The following is an 18,241-nucleotide window of genomic DNA, read 5'->3' as shown; positions in this document are numbered from 1 at the left end:
AACAAGAAGTTAATTTCACATACTAATCTTATCAATCGGAAAGAATATAAAATGTATATATAAAAAGGAGTTGTATACAGTTTCTTAACGTAATATTATTGTCCAGATTTCAGTGACAAAGCTGTAAGTTCAGAGCACACTAGGCTACGCTGCCTCACAACAGCACTCAAGCTAACTGGCTAATATTGGCTAGCTACTTCCAGACACATATGAGAGAACCCTCAATTTGACAATTTTGGTCTAGCTGGTAACTGTCAATGATGTATTATTGTTGTGTACTATTCGCCCTATATATACTGTACAGTCGTGGCCAAAAGTTTTGAATGACACATTAATTTTCACAGAGTCTGCTGCTTCAGTGTCTTTAGATATTTTTATGGAATACTGAAGTATAATTGCAAGCATTTCAAAAGAGTCAAAGGCTTTTATTGACAATTACATGAAGTTGATGCAAAGAGTCAATATTTGCAGTGTTGACCCTTCTATTTCAAGACCTCTGCAATCTGCCCTGGCATGCTGTCAATTAACTTCTGGGCCACATCCTGACTGATGGCAGCCCATTCTTGCATAATCAATGCTTGAAGTTTGTCAGAATTTGTTTTGTTTTTTGTCCACCCGCTTCTTCAGGATTGACCACAAGTTCTCAATGGGATTAGGGTCTGGGGAGTTTCCTGGCCATGGACCCAAAATATCGATGTTTTGTTTCCCGAGCCACTTAGTTATCACTTTTGCCTTATGGCAAGGTGCTCCATCATGCTGGAAAATGCATTGTTCGTATTGTTGCATTGCAGCTGTGTTGCATTTTGGAGCTGCCTTACTCAAGACAGCAAAAAAGAGACCATGTTTGTTCGCAGCAATATTAACTAAATTATTGTGTTTTTTTCCAGTTTGTAAACTGATACTGACACCTATTAATGCCAAAATAACATTCAAAACAGGCAAAAATAAATAAGATTACACTAAACATGTGGGGCTCAAACTCTGACCCTTTTTACACTTCTTGCATTGCATTGGGTTTTGCACGAATGCTCTGACGTGTATCTTTTATATCCCAACTTCAAACAACAGTAATACAGACACACTTTGCTCCCTTTCCCCATACGGGTCATTAGACGTGCATTAACTACTTCTGGAATTTTTAGCCTATGATATTGTTTATCAATGTCCAACATTAACACCATCCACCTCCTGGTCACTTTTCCCAACGCCTTCTTCACCATCCTCTTGACTTCAAACGGGTTTCCCCAAATAAATCCATTCTAAGACTTCACTGTTGTCCACTGATTTTTCTCGCTAACTGTATTGGACGTGCTTTCAGCTTTTCGCTTCAAACGACACTTCTGCTTCAGCCATTTCCCCGGCGACCAGTCTGCCAACAACGCGTCCGGAACCTTAACATCGGAACCTTATTTTAATTGATTCTGGGGGTTCATAGGCGGGTGTTTCGGTTTGCACTCAAACGTGACAACGATAACATAAATACTGTTGCGCCAATGTTATTGATGAACAAAAATGAGCACGAAGCAAGTCACCTGCAGGTAGAACTGTTTAATGGTTTTACTATTCATTGAGTACGTTTCTTGCCTCGAGCTGTGTGATGTTTCCGGTCTTGCAATTAGGAAATGTTAGCTAGCTTCTTAGCTAGCTGGCTGGTTGGCTGGCCAACATTAGCTAACTATTTACCGTTGCTAGTTAGCTTCCTAACGTGAGACCAGTCTGGTGCGACATATGAGAACATGCGGTAGTGTGTTGCACAGATTGAACATGTCCATGGATCACGCGATTGGTGCTTTTGTTGGCTAGTTAACACTAAAGTGTAGCCTAGGCAGCCGATAGTGGGCGCTAGATCTGCATTATAATCAACTCGGGTTGATGATGACGCTAGTTGGACCGGTTTTATATAAATAGGCTGGACACATGACATTTAACAAAGCTTTTCAGATAACTAGTTCATTGCATCCACCGTGGAGCCCGGTTTCATAATATGACCATAATTCTCAGCTGCTTGCCGTACTTTTGAAGTAATCACGAAAAACAGGCCTTATTTTAGGGCATTTTCACCCTACCAGCTACTATTAGTTATATTGAGCACCATGGCACCAACTCTCCTTCTGAATGTACTATTCCCAGCCCATTGTTCTATGTCACAATTTCTGCTTCGCTATTGTTCGCAATTCTATTTGTGACGCTGAACTCGGTGCAAGTCCTGCCTCTCCCATCTCCTCATTGGTTATACCCACGTGTTTGATTGAAAGATGAACTAAGTTAGGTCGGTTGTCATAACTATGAAAGTTAATAATGATGACTAGAAATGATTCGGTTGACTGTTTTATGAGTGGATTAATTGTCGGAGTGGAGGACCTTATGCATTTCAGCTAAAATAACTCAACGTTTATATCCCAGGACAAATTAGCTAGCAACCGCAAGCTAGCTAAATAGGACAAATTAGCTAGAAACTGCAAGCCAGCAAGCTAAATTGCCATAAATGTTTAATGCTCTTCGACCTGTCCCCAAATTAAAATAATTGGTTCAGAGTTTTTGATATTTCAATCTGTGTGTCGTGATTGCGTTTGGTGTAGGGGGACAAAATCAATGTGCGAATGATGGCGCGCGACCGGATGTTGATTTTTGTACCCCCACACCAGACACGATCAGGACATGCAGCTGTAAATATCAAAACAAACTGAACCAATTCTATTAATTTGGGGAGCAGTCAAAATGCATTAAAGGTTTATGGTAATTTAGCTAGCTAGCTTGCTGTTGCTAGCTAATTTGTCCTGGGATATAAACATTGGGTTGTTATTTTACCTGAAATGCACAAGGTCCTCAACTCCAACAATTAATCCACAGTTAAAACTGTAAACCTTTCTCATCATCTCTCCTCCTTCCTCAGGCTTCTTTTTTACTTTTTGGACTTTATATGGCGGTTGGCAACCAACTTTACTAGAGGTCAACTGATTATGACACCGATGCCGATTTTATTTTTTGGGAGGACCAAAAAAAGCAGATACCGATAAATTGGCCGTTTATTTATATATATATATAGTTGAAGTTGTAAGTTTACATTCACTTATGCCAAATACATTTAAGATCTGTTTTTTTTTCACAATTCCTGACATTTAATCCTAGTAAAATTTCCCTGTTTTAGGTCAGTTAGGATCATCACTTTATTTTAAGAATGTGAAAATTCAGAATAATAGGAGAGAGTGATTTTATTTCAGCTTTTATTTCTTTCATCACATTCCTAGTGGGTCAGAAGTTTACATGCACTCAATTAGTATTTGGTAGCATTGCCTTTACATTGTTTAACTTGGGTCAAACGTTTCAGGTAGCCTTCCACAAGCTTCCCACAATAAGTTGGGTGAATTTTGGCCCATTCCTCCTGACAGAGCTGGTGTAACGGAGTCAGGTTTGTAGGCCTCCTTGCTCGCACACGCTTTGTTCTATTGGATTGAGGTCAGGGCTTTGTGATGGCCACTCCAATACCTTGACTTTGTTGCCCTTAAGCCGTTTGTTGCTTCAATATGTTCACATAATTTTCCGTCATCATGCAGCCATCTATTTTATGAAGTGCACCAGTCCCTCCTGCAGCAAAGCACCCCCACAACATGATGCTGCCACCCCCGTGCTTCACGATTTGGATGGTGTTCTTTGGCTTGCAAGCCTCCCCTTTTCCTCCAAACATAACGATGGTCATTATGGCCAAACAGTTCTATGTTTGTTTCGTCAGACCAGAGGACATTTCCAAAGACCAAAGTACGATCTTTGTCCCCATGTGCAGTTGCAAACCGTAGTCTGTTTTTTTATGGTGGTTTTGGAGCAGTGGCTTCTTCCTTGCCGAGCGGCCTTTCAGGTTATGCCGATTTATAGGACTGATCTTACTGTGGATACAGATACTTTTGTACGTGTTTCCTCCAGCATCTTCACAAGGTCCTTCGCTGTTTTAGGATTGATTAGCACTTTTCGCACCAAAGTATGTTCATCTCTAGGAGACAGAACGCGTCTCCTTCCTAATCGGTATGACGGCTGCGTGGTCCCAAAGTGTTTATACTTGCGTACTGTTGTTTGTACAGATGGAACGTGGTACCTTCAGGCATCTGGAAATTGCTCCCAAGGATGAACCAGACTTGTGTAGGTCTACAATTTTTTTTCTGGAATCTAAGCTGATTTATTTTGATTTTCCCATGATGTTAAGCAAGGAGGCACTGAGTTTGAAGGTAGGCTTTTAAATACATCCACGGGTACACCTCCAATTGACTCGAATGATGTCAGAAACTTCTTAAGCCATGACATAATTTTCTGGAATATTCCAAGCTGTTTAATGCCACAGTCAACTTAGTGTATGTAAACTTCTGACCCACTGGAATTGTGATACAGTGAAATAATCTGTCTGTAAACAATTGTTGGAAAAATTACTTGTGTCATGCACAAAGTAGATGTCCTAACCCACTTGCCAAGACTATAGTTTGTTAACCTGTCTGGCCCACCCGGGACGCAACCGCACCCCCTGCCAACAATAAATGCAAATGCGCTACGCCAAATGCTAATAGCACTCGTTAAAACTCAAACGTTCATTAAAATTCACATGCAGGGTAGTCAATTCAAGCTACACTCGTTGTGAATCTAGCCAATGAGTCAGATTTGTAAAATGCTTTTCGGCGAAAGCATGAGTTGCTATTATCTGATAGCACGCAACACTCCGAAATACCACAAGGGGACGTAAACAAAGGAATTAGCGTAGCCGGCGCTACACAAAACGCAGAAATAAAATATAAAACATTCATTACCTTTGACGAGATTCTTTGTTGGTACTCCTATATGTCCCTTAAACATCACAATTGGCTCTTTTTTCCGATTAAATCGGTCCTTGTGTACCCAAAATGTCAATTTATGAAGACCGTCCGATCCAGTAAAAACACATTTTTTAAACGCAACATTATTTTTTTAAATTAAAAAAGTTGCCTATTAACTTTGACAAAACACTTCAAACTACTTCTATAATCCAACTTTAGGTATTACTAAACGTTAATAAACGATCAAATTGATCACGGAGCGATCTGTATTCAATAGGCACAAGTTTGGGAAACTTAGTCAACTTTTCCGGTTCCATTGTTTACAGCTGTGGACTTGACAACCGGATGTGGCTATTACTCAGATGACCAACGATTTCGTTGAATCGAAATCACAACACTGGCGACATCGTGTAGAAGCTATAGGAACTGTATCCTCAGCCTTAAGTATTTTTCCTTCCAATAGACAATACATGGACTGGCGGATTGATTCTTTTCTCTGTCAATTTAGTGACCAGGTTTTCTGTCGATTTTGACCACGGAACTCGTTCTGTTATAGTCACAGACACCATTGAACCAGTTCTAGAAACTTCAGAGTGTTTTCTATGCACACATACTAATCATATGCATATACTATATTCCTGGCATGAGTAGCAGGACGTTGAAATGTTGCGCGATTTTTAACAGAATGTTGAAAAAAGTAGCCCGATCTCTAACAAGCAAAGGAAAAAGTAGTTTTAATGACTCCAACCTAAGTGTATGTAAACTTCCGACTTCAAGTGTGTGTCAAATCAAATTTTATTTGTCACATACACATGGTTAGCAGATGTTAATGCGAGTGTAGCGAAATGCTTGTGCTTCTAAACTACTAAACTACTGTCTTATACACAGTGTAAGGGGATAAAGCATATGTACATAAGGATATATGAATGAGTGATGGTACAGAGCAGCATAGGCAAGATACAGTAGATGGTATCGAGTACCGTATATACATATGAGATGAGTATGTAAACAAAGTGGCATTGTTAAAGTGGCTAGTGATATATTTACATCATTTCCCATCAATTCCCATTATTAAAGTGGCTGGAGTTGAGTCAGTGTCAGTGTGTTGGCAGCAGCCACTCAATGTTAGTGGTGGCTGTTTAACAGTCTGATGGCCTTGAGATAGAAGCTGTTTTTCAGTCTCTCGGTCCCAGCTTTGATGAACCTGTACTGACCTCGCCTTCTGGATGATAGCGGGGTGAACAGGCAGTGGCTCGGGTGGTTGATGTCCTTGATGATCTTTATGGCCTTCCTGTAACATCGGGTGGTGTAGGTGTCCTGGAGGACACGTAGTTTGCCCCCGGTGATGCGTTGTGCAGACCTCACTACCCTCTGGAGAGCCTTACGGTTGAGGGCGGAGCAGTTGCCGTACCAGGCGGTGATACAGCCCGCCAGGATGCTCTCGATTGTGCATCTGTAGAAGTTTGTGAGTGCTTTTGGTGACAAGCCGAATTTCTTCAGCCTCCTGAGGTTGAAGAGGCGCTGCTTCTTCACGATGCTGTCTGTGTGAGTGGACCAATTCAGTTTGTCTGTGATGTGTATGCCGAGGAACTTAAAACTTGCTACTCTCTCCACTACTGTTCCATCATTACAATTACATTACATTTAAGTCATTTAGCAGACGCTCTTATCCAGAGCGACTTACAAATTGGTGAATTCACCTTCTGACATCCAGTGGAACAGCCACTTTACAATAGTGCATCTAAATCATTAAGGGGGGGTGAGAAGGATTACTTATCCTATCCTAGGTATTCCTTGAAGAGGTGGGGTTTCAGGTGTCTCCGGAAGGTGGTGATTGACTCCGCTGTCCTGGCGTCGTGAGGGAGTTTGTTCCACCATTGGGGGGCCAGAGCAGCGAACAGTTTTGACTGGGCTGAGCGGGAACTGTACTTCCTCAATGGTAGGGAGGCGAGCAGGCCAGAGGTGGATGAACGCAGTGCCCTTGCTTGGGTGTAGGGCCTGATCAGAGCCTGGAGGTACTGCGGTGCCGTTCCCCTCACAGCTCCGTAGGCAAGCACCATGGTCTTGTAGCGGATGCGAGCTTCAACTGGAAGCCAGTGGAGAGAGCGGAGGAGCGGGGACGTGAGAGAACTTGGGAAGGTTGAACACCAGACGGGCTGCGGCGTTCTGGATGAGTTGTAGGGGTTTAATGGCACAGGCAGGGAGCCCAGCCAACAGCGAGTTGCAGTAATCCAGACGGGAGATGACAAGTGCCTGGATTAGGACCTGCGCCGCTTCCTGTGTGAGGCAGGGTCGTACTCTGCGGATGTTGTAGAGCATGAACCTACAGGAACGGGCCACCGCCATGATGTTGGTTGAGAACGACAGGGTGTTGTCCAGGATCACGCCAAGGTTCTTAGCGCTCTGGGAGGAGGACACAATGGAGTTGTCAACCGTGATGGCGAGATCATGGAACGGGCAGTCCTTCCCCGGGAGGAAGAGCAGCTCCGTCTTGCCGAGGTTCAGCTTGAGGTGGTGATCCGTCATCCACACTGATATGTCTGCCAGACATGCAGAGATGCGATTCGCCACCTGGTCATCAGAAGGGGGAAAGGAGAAGATTAATTGTGTGTCGTCTGCATAGCAATGATAGGAGAGACCATGTGAGGTTATGACAGAGCCAAGTGACTTGGTGTATAGCGAGAATAGGAGAGGGCCTAGAACAGAGCCCTGGGGGACACCAGTGGTGAGAGCGCGTGGCGAGGAGACAGATTCTCGCCACGCCACCTGGTAGGAGCGACCTGTCAGGTAGGACGCAATCCAAGCGTGGGCCGCGCCGGAGATGCCCAACTCGGAGAGGGTGGAGAGGAGGATCAGATGGTTCACAGTATCGAAGGCAGCCGATAGGTCTAGAAGGATGAGAGCAGAGGAGAGAGAGTTAGCTTTAGCAGTGCGGAGCGCCTCCGTGATACAGAGAAGAGCAGTCTCAGTTGAATGACTAGTCTTGAAACCTGACTGATTTGGATCAAGAAGGTCATTCTGAGAGAGATAGCGGGAGAGCTGGCCAAGGACGGCACGTTCAAGAGTTTTGGAGAGAAAAGAAAGAAGGGATACTGGTCTGTAGTTGTTGACATCGGAGGGATCGAGTGTAGGTTTTTTCAGAAGGGGTGCAACTCTCGCTCTCTTGAAGACGGAAGGGACGTAGCCAGCGGTCAGGGATGAGTTGATGAGCGGGGTGAGGTAAGGGAGAAGGTCTCCGGAAATGGTCTGGAGAAGAGAGGAGGGGATAGGGTCAAGCGGGCAGGTTGTTGGGCGGCCGGCCGTCACAAGAAGCGAGATTTCATCTGGAGAGAGAGGGAGAAAGAGGTCAGAGCACAGGGTAGGGCAGTGTGAGCAGAGCCAGCGGTGTCGTTTGACTTAGCAAACGAGGATCGGATGTCGTCGACCTTCTTTTCAAAATGGTTGACGAAGTCATCTGCAGAGAGGGAGGAGGGGGGGGAGGCGGATTCAGGAGGGAGGAGAAGGTGGCAAAGAGCTTCCTAGGGTTAGAGGCAGATGCTTGGAATTTAGAGTGGTAGAAAGTGGCTTTAGCAGCAGAGACAGAGGAGGAAAATGTAGAGAGGGAGTGAAAGGATGCCAGGTCCGCAGGGGCGAGTTTTCCTCCATTTCCGCTCGGCTGCCCGGAGCTCTGTTCTGTGAGCTCGCAATGAGTCATCGAGCCACGGAGCGGGAGGGGAGGACCGAGCCAGCCTGGAGGATAGGGGACATAGAGAGTCAAAGGATGCAGAAAGGGAAGAGAGGAGGGTTGAGGAGGCAGAATCAGGAGATAGGTTGGAGAAGGTATGAGCAGAGGGAAGAGATGATAGGATGCAAGAGGAGAGAGTAGCGGGGGAGAGAGAGCGAAGGTTGGGACGGCGCGATACCATCCGAGTAGGGGCAGTGTGGGAAGTGTTGGATGAGAGCGAGAGGGAAAAGGATACAAGGTAGTGGTCGGAGACTTGGAGGGGAGTTGCAATGAGGTTAGTGGAAGAACAGCATCTAGTAAAGATGAGGTCGAGCGTATTGCCTGCCTTGTGAGTAGGGGGGGAAGGTGAGAGGGTGAGGTCAAAAGAGGAGAGGAGTGGAAAGAAGGAGGCAGAGAGGAATGAGTCAAAGGTAGACGTGGGGAGGTTAAAGTCGCCCAGGACTGTGAGAGGTGAGCCGTCCTCAGGAAAGGAGCTTATCAAGGCATCAAGCTCATTGATGAACTCTCCGAGGAAACCTGGAGGGCGATAAATGATAAGGATGTTAAGCTTGAAAGGGCTGGTAACTGTGACTGCATGGAATTCAAAGGAGGCGATAGACAGATGGGTAAGGGGAGAGAGAGAATGACCACTTGGGAGAGATGAGGATCCCGGTGCCACCACCCCGCTGACCAGAAGCTCTCGGGGTGTGCGAGAACACGTGGGCGGACGAAGAGAGAGCAGTAGGAGTAGCAGTGTTATCTGTGGTGATCCATGTTTCCGTCAGTGCCAAGAAGTCGAGGGACTGGAGGGAGGCATAGGCTGAGATGAACTCTTCCTTGTTGGCCGCAGATCGGCAGTTCCAGAGGCTACCGGAGACCTGGAACTCCACGTGGGTCGTGCGCGCTGGGACCACCAGATTAGGGTGGCCGCGGCCACGCGGTGTGGAGCGTTTGTATGGTCTGTGCAGAGAGGAGAGAACAGGGATAGATAGACACATAGTTGACAGGCTACAGAAGAGGCTACGCTAATGCAAAGGAGATTGGAATGACAAGTGGACTACACGTCTCGAATGTTCAGAAAGTTAAGCTTACGTAGCAAGAATCTTATTGACTAAAATGATTGAAATGATACAGTACTGCTGGAGTAGGCTAGCTGGTAGTGGCTGCGATGTTGACACTACACTAATCAAGTCGTTCTGTCGAGTGTAATAGTTTCTACAGTGCTGCTATTCGGGGGCTAGCTGGCTAGCTAGAAGGTTGATTGCGTTACGTTACCTTAAAAGAACGACAATAGCTGGCTAGCTAACCTAGAAAATCGCTCTAGGCTACACAATTGTCTTAGATACAAAGACGGCTATGTAGCTAGCTAGCTACGATCAAACAAATCAAACCGTTGTACTGTAATAGTTTCTACAGTGCTGCTATTCGGGGGCTAGCTGGCTAGCTACGTTAAAAGAACGACAATAGCTGGCCAGCTAACCTAGAAAATCGCTCTAGACTACACAATTGTCTTAGATACAAAGACGGCTATGTAGCTGGCTAGCTACGATCAAACAAATCAAACCGTTGTACTGTAATGAAGTGAAATGAAAATGTGATACTACCTGTGGAGCGACGCGGAATGTTGACCGGGTAGTTGAAGTTCAATTCGGTAGAGGTTGGCTAGCTGTTGGCTAGCTAGCTAGCAGCATCTCCTACGTTAAGGACGACAAATAGCTGGCTAGCTAACCTCGGTAAATTAAGATAATCACTCTAAGTCTACACACTCTAAACTACACAATTATCTTGGATACGAAGACAGCGAAGACAACTATGTAGCTAGCTGACACTACGCTAATCGAGTCGTTCAGTTGAGTGTAATAGTTTCTACAGTGCTGGTGGACAGTGGATGTTAGCTAGCTGCTTAGCTAGCTGCTGGGCAGATACGTTAGGACGACGAAATACGATAATTATGCAATTATCTTTGATACAAAGACGGCTATGTAGCTAGCTAAGAAGAAATTGCTAAGATTAGACAAATCAAACCGTTGTACTATAATGAAATGAAATGTAATGAAAAGTTATACTACCTGCGGACCGAAGTGTAGATGCGACCGCTCGCTCCAACCCGGAACCGGAATGTGGATAGGGGGGTGTTCCCTCTGCTGTTTCCTGAAGTCCACAATCATCTCCTTAGTTTTGTTGACGTTGAGTGTGAGGTTATTTTCCTGACACCACACTCCGAGGGCCCTCACCTCCTCCCTGTAGGCCGTCTCATCGTTGTTGGTAATCAAGCCTACCGCTGTTGTGTCGTCCGCAAACTTGATGATTGAGTTGGAGGCGTGCGTGGCCACGCAGTCGTGGGTGAACAGGGAGTACAGGAGAGGGCTCAGAACGCACCCTTGTGGGGCCCCAGTGTTGAGGATCAGCGGGGAGGAGATGTTGTTACCTACCCTCACCACCTGGGGGCGGCCCGTCAGGAAGTCCAGTACCCAGTTGCACAGGGCGGGGTCGAGACCCAGGGTGTCGAGCTTGATGACGAGCTTGGAGGGTACTATGGTGTTGAATGCCGAGCTGTAGTCGATGAACAGCATTCTCACATAGGTATTCCTCTTGTCCAGATGGGTTAGGGCAGTGTGCAGTTTGGTTGAGATTGCATCGTCTGTTGACCTATTTTAGCGGTAAGCAAATTGGAGTGGGCCTAGGGTGTCAGGTAGGGTGGAGGTGATATGGTCCTTGACTAGTCTCTCAAAGCACTTCATGATGACGGAAGTGAGTGCTACGGGGCGGTAGTCGTTTAGCTCAGTTACCTTAGCTTTCTTGGGAACAGGAACAATGGTGGCCCTCTTGAAGCATGTGGGAACAGCAGACTGGTATAGGGATTGATTGAATATGTCCGTAAACACACCAGCCAGCTGGTCTGTGCATGCTCTGAGGGCGCGGCTGGGGATGCCGTCTGGGCCTGCAGCCTTGCGAGGGTTAACACGTTTAAATGTTTTACTCACCTCGGCTGCAGTGAAGGAGAGACCGCATGTTTCCGTTGCAGGCCGTGTCAGTAGCACTGTATAGTCCTCAAAGCGGGCAAAAAAGTTATTTAGTCTGCCTGGGAGCAAGACATCCTGGTCCGTGACTGGGCTGGATTTCTTCCTGTAGTCCGTGATTGACTGTAGACCCTGCCACATGCCTCTTGTGTCTGAGCCGTTGAATTGAGATTCTACTTTGTCTCTGTACTGACGCTTAGCTTGTTTGATAGCCTTACGGAGGGAATAGCTGCACTGTTTGTATTCAGTCATGTTACCAGACACCTTGCCCTGATTGAAAGCAGTGGTTCGCGCTTTCAGTTTCACGCGAATGCTGCCATCAATCCACGGTTTCTGGTTAGAGAATGTTTTAATCGTTGCTATGGGAACGACATCTTCAACGCACGTTCTAATGAACTCGCACACCGAATCAGCATATTTGTCAATGTTGTTATCTGACGCAATACGAAACATGTCCCAGTCCACGTGATGGAAGCAGTCTTGGAGTGTGGAGTCAGCTTGGTTGGACCAGCGTTGGACAGACCTCAGCGTGGGAGCTTCTTTTTTTAGCTTTTGTCTGTAGGCAGGTATCAGCAAAATGGAGTCGTGGTCAGCTTTTCCGAAAGGGGGGCGGGGCAGGGCCTTATATGCGTCGCGGAAGTTAGAGTAACAGTGATCCAAGGTTTTTCCGCCCCTGGTTGCGCAATCTATATGCTGATAACATTTAGGGAGTCTTGTTTTCAGATTAGCCTTGTTAAAATCCCCAGCAACAATGAATGCAGCCTCCGGATAAATGGTTTCCAGTTTGCAAAGAGTTAAATAAAGTTCGTTCAGAGCCATCGATGTGTCTGCTTGGGGGGGGATATATACGGCTGTGATTATAATCGAAGAGAATTCTCTTGGTAGATAATGCGGTCTACATTTGATTGTGAGGAATTCTAAATCATGTGAACAGAAGGATTTGAGTTCCTGTATGTTTCTTTCATCGCACCATGCCTCGTTAGCCATAAGGCATACACCCCCACCCCTTTTCTTACCAGAAAGGTGTTTGTTTCTGTCGGCACAATGCGTGGAGAAACCCGTTGGCTGCACCGCTTCGGATAGCGTCTCTCCAGTGAGCCATGTTTCCGTGAAGCACAGAACGTTACAGTCTCTGATATCCCTCTGGAATGCTACCCTTGCTCGGATTTCATCAACCTTGTTGTCAAGAGACTGTTCATTGGCAAGAAGAATGCTAGGAAGTGGGGCACGATGTGCTCGTCTCTGTAGTCTGACCAGAAGACCGCCTCGTTTCCCTCTTTTTCGGAGTCGTTTTTTTGGGTTGCCGCATGCGATCCATTCCGTTGTCCTGTTTGTAAGGCAGAACACAGGATCCGCGTCGCGAAAAACATATTCTTGGTCGTACTGATGGTGAGTTGACGCTGATCTTATATACAGTAGTTCTTCTCGACTGTATGTAATGAAACCTAAGATGACCTGGGGTACTAATGTAAGAAATATGTATGTGTGTGTGTGTGTGTGTGTGTGTGTATATACATACACACACACACACACAGTGGGGCAAAAAAGTATTTAGTCAGCCACCAAATGTGCAAGTTCTCCCACTTAAAAAGATGAGAGGCCTGTAATTTTCATCATATGTACACTTCAACTATGACAGACAAAATGAGGAAAAAAAATCCAGAAAATCACATTGTAGGATTTTTAATGAATTTATTTGCAAATTATGGTGGAAAATAAGTATTTGGTCAATAACAAAAGTTTATCGCAATACTTTGTTATATACCCTTTGTTGGCAATGACAGAGGTCAAACGTTTTCTGTAAGTCTTCACAAGGTTTTCACACACAGTTGCTGGTATTTTGGCCCATTCCTCCATGCAGATCTCCTCTAGAGCAGTGATGTTTTGGGGCTGTTACTGGGCAACACAGACTTTCAACTCCCTCCAAAGACTTTCTATGGGGTTGAGATCTGGAGACTGGCTAGGCCACTCCAGGACCTTGAAATGCTTCTTACAAAGCCACTCCTTCGTTGCCAGGGCAGTGTGTTTGGGATCATTGTCATGCTGAAAGACCCAGCCACGTTTCATCTTCAATGCCCTTGCTGATGGAAGGAGGTTTTCACTCAAAATCTCACGATACACGGCCCCATTCATTCTTTCCTTTACACAGATCAGTCGTCCTGGTCCCTTTGCAGAAAAACAGCCCCATAGCATTATGTTTCCACCCCCATGCTTCACAGTAGGTATGGTATTCTTTGGATGCAACTCAGCATTCTTTGTCCTCCAAACACGACGAGTTGAGTTCATAAATAAAGTTATATTTTGGTTTCATCTGACCATATGACATTCTCCCAATCTTTTGGATCATCCAAATGCTCTCTAGCAAACTTCAGACGGGCCTGGACATGTACTGGTTTAATCAGGGGGACACGTCTGGCACTGCAGGATCTGAGTCCCTGGCGGCGTAGTGTGTTACTGATGGTAGGCTTTGTTACTTTGGTCCCAGCTCTCTGCAGGTCATTCACTAGGTTTCCCCGTGTGGTTCTGGGATTTTTGCTCACCGTTCTTGTGATCATTTTGACCCCACGGGGTGAGATCCTGCGTGGAGCCCCAGATCGAGGGAGATTATCAGTGGTCTTGTATGTCTTCCATTTCCTAATAATTGCTCCCACAGTTGATTTCTTCAAACCAAGCTGCTTACCTATTGCAGATTCAGTCTTCCCAGCCTGGTGCAGGTCTACAATTTTGTTTCTGGTTTCCTTTGACAGCTTTTTGGTCTTGGCCATAATGGAGTTTGGAGTGTGACTGTTTGAGGTTGGATTACTAAAAGGCCGTCCTAAGAGGAAGTTGCTGCACCCATTTCCAGTAATTCCTGTCCAAGAGTGGAATTTTTTTTGGGGGTTCCACCTCTAAGACTGATGCAGGCTGCAAATATATATTCAGGAATTGGAAGTGGGAAAGTTGTGGGGATTTCCACATTTAGCAGAGAAATAACCACAAATAGGCCACTGACTGACAGCTGTCAGTGGAGCTAGCTAGCATGCTAACCTTAGCCTGACAGCTGTCAGTGTAGCTAGCTAGCATGCTAACCTTAGCCAGCTAATGAAATTTATGTCAATTGTCAGTTAAGACAGGTGTACTGTAAATCAGGTGAAAAATAATCATTTCAGAAAAATACTACCAGCCTACCTGTGAAGAGTCTCAATTAAACCGTGCCTATACAACCTGTTTGTCTCTTGCCATTTGATCATTCCAGTGAAGCTGTCGGGTTCCAGAAAACATTAATATTTGGACATGAGAGAACAAAGAACCAATAATATAGCTATTTAAACATGTGCATTTTCAATATGTCCTTGTCCTAGTCTTTAATCCCAACATGTTTCAAGCTGACCATCAAACCTCTACTAAAGGACACCAATAAGAAGAGACTTGCTTAGGCCAAGAAGCACGAGCAATGGACATTTAGACCTGTGGAAAATCTGTCTTTGGTCTGATGAGTCTAAATTTGAGATTTTTGGTTCCAACCGTTGTGTCTTTGTGAGACACAGAGTAGGTGAACGGATGATCTCCACATGTGTTGTTCCCACCATGAAGCATGGAGATGGTGTGGGGGTGCTTTGCTGGTGACACTGATTTATTTAGATTTCAAGGCACACTTAACCAGCATGGCAACCACAGCATTCTGCAGCGATACGACATCCCATTTGGTTTGCGTTTAGTGGGACTATATTTATATATTTTTTTAACAGGACAATGACCCAAAACACACCTCCAGGCTGTGTAAGAGCTATTTCGCCAAGGAGAGTGATGGAGTAGTGCATCAGATGACCTGGCCTACACAATCACCAGACCTCAACCCAATTGAGATGGTTTGGGATGAGTTGGACTGCAGAGCAAAGGAAAAGCAGCCAAGTGCTCAGCATATGTGGGAACTTCTTCAAGACTGTTGGAAAAGCATTCCAGGTGAAGCTGGTTGAAAGAATTGTAAGAGTGTGCAAAGCTGTCATCAAGGCAAAGGGTGACTACTTTGAAGAAATTCAAATATACATCATATTTGATTTGTTTAACACTTATTTGGTTACTACATTATTCCATATGTGTTATTTCATAGTTTTGATGTCTACACTATTATTCTACAATGTAGAAAATAGTAAAAATAAAGAAAAACCCTTGGATGAGTAGGTGTGTCCACACTTTTGAAGTGTGTGTGTCTGTTAGAGGTCGACCGATTAATCGGAATGGCCGATTAATTGGGGCCGATTTCAAGTTTTCATAACAGTCGGAAATCGGTATTTTTGGGCGCCAATTTCCCGATTTAAAAAAAATAAATATATATATATATATTCAAACAGCACTTTGTTGCGTTTTGTCAGCAGCTCTTCGTTGTGCGTCAAGCATTGCGCTGTTTATGACTTGAAGGATATCAACTCCCGAGATGAGGCGGGTGTAACCGATGTGAAATGGCGTTTAGCTAGTTAGCGGGATGTGCGCTCATTGCTTTTCAAACGTCACTCGCTCTGAGACTTGGAGTGGTTGTTCCCCTTGCTCTGCATGGGTAACGCTACTTCGATGGTGGCTGTTGTCATTCTGTTCCTGGTTCGAGCCCAGGGAGGAGCGAGGAGAGGGACGGAAGCTATACTGTTACACTGGCAATACTAAAGTGCCTATAAGAACATCCAATAGTCAAAGGTTAATGAAATACAAATGTTATAGAGGGAAATAGTCCTATAATTCCTATAATAACTACAAACTTCTTACCTGGGAATATTGAAGACTCATGCTAAAAGGAACCACCAGCTGTCATATGTTCTCATGTTCTGTGCAAGGAACTTAAACGTTAGCTTTTTTACATGGCACATATTGCACTTTTACTTTCTTCTCCAACACTTTGCATTATTTAAACCAAATTGAACATGTTTCATTATTTGAGGATAAATTGATTTTATTGATGTATTATATTAAGTTAAAATAAGTGTTCATTCAGTATTGTTGTAATTTTCATTATTACAAATAAATACCAATTAAATCGGCCGATTTAAAAAAAAAAATAATAATAATAATAATAATAATAATAACAATTAATTTTGTATTTTTAAATCGGCTTTTTTGGTCCTCCAATAATCGGTATCGGCGTTGAAAAATCATAATCAGTCGACCTCTAATCCACACGCTAGCTAGCTTGCTTATTCTGCTGTTTTTGTGTGTGTTGCTATGCAGGTATTTTCTCCATGGTGTCTGCCGAGAGGGGAATAGGTGCATGTTTTCTCATGACCTGACCACCAGTAAACCTTCAACCATCTGTAAGTTCTACCAGAGAGGTGTGTGTGCCTACGGAGACCGCTGCAGGTAAGATCTAATATACTAACCACACTGATGGGCTGGAATGTACAGTTACTGTATGAGTTTTATGCTCATCTATAGTGTTCAGTAAATGTGTGTTTATTATCATTGTGTGTGTTTGGACTGTCTGTGTTGTAGGTATGACCACATCAAGCCATCTGGTGGTAGTGGTGGTGGTGGAGGAGGAGGGAGAGGTGTGCCCATGGACCTCCCTAACAGAAACCCCATCTCTGCTGGGGTCTTCATCCCCCCTGGGGTGCCTGGACCTCTCGCCCCCACTGCACCCCAAGCCAGGCATCAGGGGGGGAAGAAACCGCTGGTGCTGAGAGATCGAGGTATGCAAGGTGGAATCTCACTGACCACATTTACATGCACACCAGTATCCCATTATTATTCTGTTTTTGAGTTGACGCTAGGACTGGGCGATATATCAAATTAATTGGATTCATTTAAATGTATGTTTTTGCGTGATATTCGAAATGCCTGTACCAAGAATCAAGGTTTTGTTATTTTTCACTTTTATGAACGTTTGTCCTCTTGTTCTCATGTTGTCTTTTTGGTCTTGTCTCGTTCGCTCCTTCTGTGCTGTGCATCTTCCCATTTACACCAGAGATCTGTATATAATGACGAGACGTCCTAACAATGGGAGTCGTCTCAAAGGTAGGAAGGCAGGCGACAAGCTTAAGGACAAAATAAGCCCATAGAACAGCTTTGGCCTTATTTTGGACAGATTTTTATCAAGAGTGAAACCTCTCTCTTTGCACCTTCCTCTATGGTTTACACACCACACCAAGCCCCTCCCCTTCCTCTCACGCCAACAACGTTGAGAGGTCACATCTTCCCTTCTGACAAAGCGGTTTCAATTCGCTAGTTGCATTTGAGGTTTGGTCCAACAGAATCAGCCATATCAGTCAACTTCTCCTCTAGTACAGTAAAATGAACTTTTCTACCCTTTTGTCTCAACTACTCAAAATGCACACAGAGCAGACACTCTTGTTTATTAGTATCAATGAACATTGATTATTGAAAATGAATGCTCAGTTTGTCCCGCACGGCGTTGGGGTACCACTGTAATACTAGCTGCCTAGTCTGCAATAAGCATAAAACACAATTATATATATTTTTTTATTGCTTTTTTCCCACGCATTATTTAACTTATTTTGTACATAATGTTGCTGCCACCGTCTCTTATGATTGAAAAGATCTTCTGGAAATCAGAACAGTGATTACTCACTTCGAACTGGATGAAGATTTTTTTTTTAAGTCCGACGCAAAGGATATACTGCCTCTCCGAGACCATGACCAAATCTCAGTCATTCATGTGAAGAAAAAAAGGAAATTCAGGGGGCCTTGTGAGCATTTGTCTGCGAGTGGGTAACCTGCCTCTAAAATCCATTCTATTGGCC

General features: G+C 44.6%; 1 long non-coding RNA gene across 1 annotated transcript; it reads left to right on the top strand.

The window, feature by feature from the left end:
- Positions 1-1,393: 1,393 nt before the first annotated feature.
- Positions 1,394-17,882, top strand: LOC135528185 (uncharacterized). Its single transcript, XR_010453516.1, has 3 exons — positions 1,394-1,538; positions 16,713-16,841; positions 16,974-17,882. It is a non-coding gene; the product is annotated as an uncharacterized LOC135528185 (long non-coding RNA).
- The last annotated feature ends 359 nt before the right edge of the window (positions 17,883-18,241 follow it).

Source organism: Oncorhynchus masou, chromosome 5, assembly GCF_036934945.1.
Source record: "Oncorhynchus masou masou isolate Uvic2021 chromosome 5, UVic_Omas_1.1, whole genome shotgun sequence".
Taxonomy (NCBI): Eukaryota; Metazoa; Chordata; class Actinopteri; order Salmoniformes; family Salmonidae; genus Oncorhynchus; species Oncorhynchus masou.
This window is presented reverse-complemented; position numbering and strand designations above follow the sequence as displayed.